Consider the following 8,342-nt stretch of genomic DNA (forward strand, 5'->3'; position numbering starts at 1 on the left):
CAACGTTTTTTTAGCCCAGTGTTTCTCAACCTCACAGCTTTAAACTGTGTGAACTTTCAGAATTTCTCAGAGTCCACACATCTTAAAATTGATAAGGTTGAGTAAAACTGCTCTCGTTCAACCGTCTGCAATGTATAGGAAATGTAATTAAGTCATCCTTAAGAGATGACTGTCCAGATTCTTCCTGAGAACTTTCAAAGATGGAGAACTCACAATGTCCATATGTAGAATATTCCACTATTGTACAGATCTTACATCAGCAAGATTTTCTTTATATTTATTGAAATCTAAGTCATTGCAAATTGCAAAATTATTTTTGTTCCTAAGTTTTGTGACAATGGTAAATGGTTCCTGATATCTTTCCAATAGTATTTCCTTTATGTTTCTGAACAGTAATATCATGTCTCTCCCCAGTCATTTATCAGATTGAACATCTCAGTTTCCTCTATCATCTGAATTTCTTGTAGGATCTTTGTTGCAACTGTTCTAACCTGTCAATATTCTAACCTGTAAATTTGATGCCCTCAGCCAAAAATAGAAGTGATTTCACCAGTGTGGAACAGAGTGGAATAGGACTGCACATATTTTTGTTATAACACTTCTTCCAATGCAGCTCAGAATGGAGTTAGCTCTTCTAGCAATTATGTCAATGCAAGTTATGCTGGCACAGGGTCAGATTCTTGACAATTCACAACACTCAAATACTCCAGTGTAGTGCCTACAAATAATATATTAATTTTACAGTCATTTTATTAAAATTTTAATCCTTTTATTTATTTACTTTAAGGAATACTTTGGATCACAGGCAGCATGTTAACTTGCCTGAGAAACAGCAACAAGATATTCTTCTCATTTGATGAGCCGCTAAGCAAAATCAAAACCTGTAATACATAGATCTGAAGACTGAAACTACTTTTCGTGCCTTAGAAAGTTTAATTTGGCTAGAACAGTCTGAGGAATTTTACAATTTGGTTATAATGAAAAAACCTTACAATGTTTATTACTGTTCTTCTCATTTATGTATGTGTTTTTGTATATTTATGTACATGAAAAATAAGGCAGATACAGTTCAATAGCAGCCATAGTTTTACAATTTGCAGCCAGACATTGCAGTTTAGTATTAAGAATTTGTTCTTCAAAGTGAAAGGTCAAAATCTATATATTGCTCAAATATTAAAGAAATCTTCAGATGACAAACAGGAAATGTGTAAGTAGTGCGGTGAAGGAATTGAAATAGTTCAGATTTTATTTTCATGAATAAAAGACTTGCTACATGGGAAGAACACCATAATAGAGCTAGACAAAATGTTAAACTGTAGAGATGGGAAAAGTACTGTACATATTGTCAAGATTGTGATTTTTGTAATTGTAGCCTATAGTTGTGAAAGTTGGATTGTCAGCAAAATTGTATAAAGAATATTGATGATTTTGAATTGTAGTCCTGGTGGAATTTGTTAACCAACTGTAAGACCTCTTACATAATTTAGGAAAGTGAAGGCAAAAATGATTGGAAATGACCCATATGCTTGGAAAAAAATCAAAGGCAATTTAAAAAGGTGGGAAAGATGCTGCCCCTGTTGATACAGGCATGAGCTTATATGAAGTCAAAGATGCAGTAATGTACAGATAATACTCGGACAACTATATCCATCAATTGGAAACAGTTGGATGTTAATGGAATGATTGAACAATATCACTTATGTTTACATAAATTTTCACAAGAGCCACCTAAATTCACAATTCAATATGAGTGCGGGCCTTTATTTTCTCTATGAATGCATATAGTTTTATTTTTCCTATTCATAATCTTTTATTTGCTGAACAAAATATTTTCTGATAAGATGATTTATGAATCATTTTATTCTAGTCATCCCTATATTGCTATGCCAACACATTTTCATGTCCCCCATGGGTCTAGATAAATAATGTTACACTGTAGGTAACCTTAATTGCAAACGATATTGGAATTAGCTTGACTACAGCAATTATGTGATCATTATATGTACTGGACTCCAAAGACTAAGCATATAATAAGCTTGGAAATATAAAATGAAACTTGCAAAAATATATCCCAGATAAAAGAAATAACATTTCAGAGGTCTGAAAAACTAAATAGAATTGACCGACTAATCCTAAAATCCACTATGATACAACCCAACTTAATTCTAAGATCACACACATGAAGAGCTGGGGATAGAAGAAAGCTCTAAGAGTTTGAATAATACTTGTTCTTTCTCATGGGCCTTTTTATTGTAATTATTTTTTCATATAGCTATGAACTCTTAAATATATGAGAGTATATCTTTATATTTCAAGAGTATATTTTTATGTAGTTTTAAACTGTGATTTTAATTTAGCCAGTTCAAAGCGAATTAAGCCTTTGCTTTATGTATCTTTATAGTCAATAAAAAAAGAATTAATTCAAATGATTAAGGGTTATCAATAGGGAGGAACTGTTCCTGGTAACAGCAAAAGGAAATAAATAAGTTAATTATCTTTCTTTTTGAAACTCTTGTAGTCTGTTAAAATGGTGCCTCCGGTGTCTCCAAGAGTTTTGTGCAATATTTTACCTGTTCCTGGCCCTGTACTCTTCCGGACTCTCTTTGGAATCTATTGAAGCCAGCTTAGGAGTCATAGGCCCAAGTGTTGATACCACCACTAAGAAACTTTGGCCTTTACTTTCCACATTGTCTCCACTCCCTTCTTCATGTCCTCGTGCTTCTTCAGTTTTTTCATACATTCATAAATGATGTTGCTATCATTTGACACTGCTATATTTATCACTATCACTGTCTTCTGGTCTTTGTTTTCTATTGTGATATCTGGTTGATTGGTCATTACCTAACTGTCTGGAAATGGAAGTGGAAGTACCACAGAATCTTTAGCTTCTTATTCTCCATGACCTTCTGAGGGATTTCCTGTCTAGACTTCTAGCGCATGTTCTGTACATACTGTCGGCTACTTCATTATGCTGTTCAGCATATGCTTTTCCTGCTTGCCTATCTTACATCCTGTGACTATGTGTTGGACTGTCTCTCAGACCTCTCTGCATAGTCTGCACCTTGGATTGTCTAGGGTGATAGACCTCTGCTTCTAAGCATCTGGTGCTTACTGCCTATTCTTAAACTGCTATGATCAGTGCCTTATTGTTGTCTTTTAGTCCAGTCTTTCTATGACCTCTGAATGTCTGCCACTTCATCTATCTGTCAGTGGTGCATCTCATGCATGGTCTTTTCTTGCCATGACACTTCCTCTACTTGATCTTTCTCTCACATCTGATGCTGCCTCAGGTATCCTCATGGATGCTCCTGATTTTGTCCAGAACCCAGTGATTAGTCCTTTCAGAGAGGATGCATACTTATTCATCACTCAAAAACAGAAAATGCTTCATTCTCCCCAAAGAGACACAGATTTTTTTCCTTTTTTTATGTGTGTAATGCCTAATGGCATAAACTTATGTTTACATAAAAATAATTACTAAATATACATACCATAATTGAAAGAATTATGACCAAATACAGATAGTCCTTATTGGAACCAGAAACTCTATTGTTAAGCAACATGGTTGTAAGTAAAAAAACAAAAAATCCTATGTGACCATGCAGCTTAGCAATCAACAGCACTTCTAACAGTCCTGGCTGCCATTGATAAATTAGGATTGCATGGTTTATTAAGCAAGGATCTCATGTGACATGATTTCTGACTTCCTGGTAGCTGACCACTAACTTTGCTTCTGGGAAGCCAGCAGGAAAGGTTGCAAATTGATACCAAGAGGGAATCATAGGTTTGAATGGTTGCTGAATCAGTGGTCACTAAATGAAGACCACTTGTAATGAATTTCCTGGGCTTTTCAATTTCTAGATACTAACAGCTGAGTCATTTTGCCATCCTATAGTTTATCTTCAACTAAACTTAAATAGCTCTGGGTAGGAAATGTTTCAGATAATGTTGTCCTCTGTATTGTAGAGTACATGGCCACTTCATATATGTCTGATAACTCAGAATGGGAAAAGATAGAAATCAATTAAATCTACAATAAAAAAGATTTTACAGTGCTGGATGGATTTGCCTTAAGAAATAATTTAATGGCGATTAGGAATTGAGAAGGCCTCCATTTTCTGACTTTCAGCTATTGTATTGCTTCTACATTTGAATAAATTTCAATTTTATATTTAATTTTGGTTACAAAACAAAAATATTTTATATTTTTAATAAAATTTTATAAAAATATTGGACAATTAATTAAATAAATAAATTAAATGTCAGAATGTTGTATGTTGACTATTTTAAAAGAAATTCCCCCAAAAACTATTTTACTGCATCATAGCCAAACATGGCATCAAGGATCCTTATGAATTTAATCAATAGCTGCTGTAGCAAAAGAATCAGCAGTAACATTTTCTTTGTTTATTGTCATATTAAAAGTCTAATGTGTTTACATAAATAAGGAGATGTGGAGGTAGCTGGTTTAGAAATGCAGTTACTTTTTCTTATGAAAAGCTGCCAAATAATTACTAGTTAAATACTCAGGAAATTTTGAAATGATGATAAGAGGGCAAGTTATGGATGTAATATACTATACAATACAACAAATTATATGACTAAAAGATCAATTTCCTCAGAATGTAATGATAAATAAATGCTAGTCATGAAAACATACAGTTGTGACATTAAAATTCAATAAAATATGTACCGTAACATTGATTTTGTTTTTATATGCTCTTTGGCTTTGGATTTAAGCAATTGATTCACTGAATATTAAATGCTAGAATTGTGTCTAAAAATCTTCATCAGAAATGTTAAATAACATAATAAAAAGGGTAGTATGTGTGTCTTTTCCAAACCATTGTCTTATTTTCTTTAAATGTCCAAAATGAGCTTGTATTAAAAAATAATCTTAAAATCACATTTCACTTTCTCAGTTTCTCACATCCATTCTGAAACTTTGCTTTTCCTCATAGCAAAACCATTAAGAGGTTCTCAGAATTTTTTTTAAACTGATCAGCTTTTGTGAGAATGGATCTAGAAATCAAAACACAATCATAATTTGCATTTTAATATATGCAGATCAAAACATTTTTATCCCATAATAAATCAACTGCTGATATTGTAGGAAATTTTCAACAAACTACTATAAAGTGTTTGTGAATCACAAATTACAAACTGAGATGATTTTTCTAAATTTTATTTTATGGTGGCTTACATGGAATTCTTCATTTTATTCCCTGAAGGAGAAAACTGTGTGTGTGTGTGTGGGGGGGGGGTGGAGATAGGCCTGTTAGACAGTAGCTTCAAATCATCAAATCAATTTCTATGGCTGAGGATATGACCCATATGTTCCCCCCCCCTCACAATACTTGTGCATTACTTAGGAGGAAGTTGGCAATAAACTTTGAATCCATCTTTTCAGACAGGTGGGCAGACACCAAGTAAAAAGCCATACCAAGTGCCTCTCAAAAATCTTAATATACTCTGACTTTACAGCCTTTGCTAAATGTGAAGTACGCTAAGCAAAAGTTAGAGCTACAAGAATCAATGGAAGATTGAAATTGAGGCATGCCAATGAAGGAATATATTACATTGTTTTAGACAATTTCTGCAAGAGGCAACTGTTCAGTCAAATTAAGATAAAAGACAAAGCATTTCAAGAACTGTTCTAATAATTGATTCACTTACTCTGATGATTCATTAGAGAATGGATAATGCAAGAATAATAAATAAATCTGAATATCTGATAGGAGAGGCCCTTTCAAAACCTGGACATAAACTGAGATTGGTGATCCAAGATGATATGATTGATTAAGCCCCTATATTTTAAAACATGGCCAACAGAAAATGCACAGTTGAGTTGATAGAAGGCTCTTGCAAGAATAAAATGAACTATCTTGTTAAACAAATCCACTATCACAAAAATGAATATGAAACCCTGTACATGCAGAAGATCAGTAATAAAATCCATTGAAACAAAATCTCAAGGTCCCAGGGAGAGGTTGAAATAAATCAGTTGACATTCTCAATGAAAAACCTGAGAAGCTGGAACAGAATTTCTTGACATCTGTCTTATCTTTGCCACCAGAATTCAGTGCAAAGTGTTAAACTCACCTTTGCCATGACAAAGTTAGAATATGTCTTCTCTTAAAGGAAGAGTACAGTTATTCAGTAATGCACATACACATCTGAAATGGCATTAAAAATACCATAGCAGACATACTTGTTTCTTTATTATTCTAATAACCCGCAATCTCTAGTTAAGAAATAGCTTAATTTCACATTATGACAACTATCAAAACAGCACTCTAATAATGCTAAATACATAATATTTTGATGCCATTATTTCCCTAGGAATTGACACTGTTGAAGGAAAAGTCTTCATCAGGGTCCAGTCCAAGCTGGGAATAAACAACATGGCGACTGCTTTAGATAGAAGGTTGTAGTTTATTGAAGAAGAGAGCTAGACAGAAAGATGGCTCTGGAAGAAAAGAGAGAGCACGTGTAATAGGGAATGGGTTTTATACCTTCTTGAGCTTTTGTTTGGAGTTGTTCCTGTGGTATGAACTTTGACCTTTGAGTGTGCCTTTCTGGTATTCTGATGGTGGTGGGTTAATCATATTAGGTCCCGAAGTTCATATCCTGCTTCCCTGGGGCTGTGGCTGATGACTGTTAGATTTTTGATGTGACAGATTGTTGATTCTAGAGATCGTTCTTCCTAATCCCAGTTTCCTGATTCCAATCTTCTGACAAGATTATCACATCTACATTTTTGCAAATCTGGTTTCTGTCTGGGACAGAGAGACTTGGGGGGTTGGTTTCTGCCTTTAAAATCCTTTGGGGAAATATATTCTGCCTTTTTAATATTTCCCCAAATATTTCTTTCTCTGGATTCTTCCCACAACACATTAACCAGTTTCATTTCATTTCATCTTTGTGCTACCACATCTGGCCTTTAAATATCCAGGAGGTATCTCAATGCTGCCATCTAGAGGTCAGTCAAATATTTCCACCCCCACTACAGTAGTTCCATTTCCCATTTCATTTTTTTATAAATCCAAAAACTTTCTGTCATACATGTCAAGGCATCTAAAATATTTAGTAATGTTAAAACAAAATAAATCATGTTCACATATATACCATCTAATTCAGAATATATGTACTAATTAAATTCCCTAGGGCATATGTGCATGCCTTTATGAGATGGTATCATGAGAGAGAGGGGGGGAGAGGTGGTTGGGAGGGAGGAAGAGGGGGAGAGAGGAAGGGGGAGGGAGGAAGGAGAGAGGGAAGGAGGGGAGGGGGGAGAGAGAGAGAGGTGGTTCGGAGGGAGGGAGAGAGGGAGAGAAGAAGGAGGAGGGAGGGAAGGAGAGAGGGAGGGGAGAGGAGGAGGAGGAGGAGGAGGAGAAAGAGAGAGAGAGAGAACATCTACAATTCAATTCCAGTCTTGATTAAATTAATAGGGACTCAAAACCAGTTTTAAAAGATCAGTAGCGAAAATTTAGCATTTAGATGGCTACATCTATTAGTTTTATTTTTCCCCACATTCATATTATTTTAAAAGTTCATTTTATGAAGTCATTTCTGAATTTTCAAGCGCCCACTGCAATGGATTGAGAACTTCAAGAAAACCATTTTTAAGGACAGGTTTAACAGAAATATAGAAGAATTCCTCCTCCATATAGATTAGTCAGCCAATCTGAATTTTTAATAAAGTTTACATTTTCTTGAAGTAATGAATAAGGGTTTGTTAAAGCTCCAATAAAGTCATAACTGTAATGGGGAAAAATGTTGTTCCATAAAAGGAGACAGTCCTTTGAATGTGCAGTGTAAAAGGCAGTCTAACAGACAATGAGATCAAAGCCATAAAAAGCAATGCTGCTTTTCAAAGAATAGATCAAATTCAGCAAACTACCAAATAACAATCCATACTGACATCCTGGCATTGCATTTTTTTTCCTTCAACCTTTTCATAAATTAGCTTTGTCTGATATCAGTCTCTAGTTCTCTGTCAATAATCATATCCTTTTACCTTCCTTGAAAACAGCAATGCTCCCACTCACAAACTCTTCCTGGCTTCCTTGAAACAGTTTCTTGTTTCTCTCTTGAATGCCTCTTAGCAAGTAGCATGAATGGCAATGTTTCCTTCAGCAATCTGGGCAGAAATGTAAGAGGTGGGGCATTGCAATGAAGTCACAAATGCCTTTTTGATATAAAGGGAAGGCCCGGGCCGTGGAAGCAGGATCAGACTGCCAGATTCTAGGCGCTGTGTTGATCTAGCACCTGTTGTCAGTTGTAAACTTTTGACAATCAGCTGTTCATCTCATATTACCCAATGAAATATCCAAATGAAT

At 34.8% G+C, this 8,342-nt stretch overlaps 1 protein-coding gene across 2 annotated transcripts in view; it reads right to left on the bottom strand.

Moving 5' to 3' along the window:
• Positions 1-8,140, bottom strand: part of ARPP21 (cAMP regulated phosphoprotein 21) — a 229,534-nt gene extending 221,394 nt beyond the window's left edge. Inside the window, exon 1 of one of the 2 annotated variants that reach the window (XM_039336910.1) lies at positions 8,021-8,140. The gene's annotated coding sequence lies outside the window, so the exon portion shown is untranslated. The remainder of the gene's footprint in view (positions 1-8,020) is intronic. The other variant, XM_039336911.1, reaches the window with a different exon arrangement.
• Positions 8,141-8,342: the final 202 nt, after the last annotated feature.

This window comes from Crotalus tigris, unplaced genomic scaffold (assembly GCF_016545835.1).
Source record: "Crotalus tigris isolate CLP2741 ecotype Arizona unplaced genomic scaffold, ASM1654583v1 scf7180000017666.379230911805:20528666, whole genome shotgun sequence".
In the NCBI taxonomy this organism is placed as follows: domain Eukaryota; kingdom Metazoa; phylum Chordata; class Lepidosauria; order Squamata; family Viperidae; genus Crotalus; species Crotalus tigris.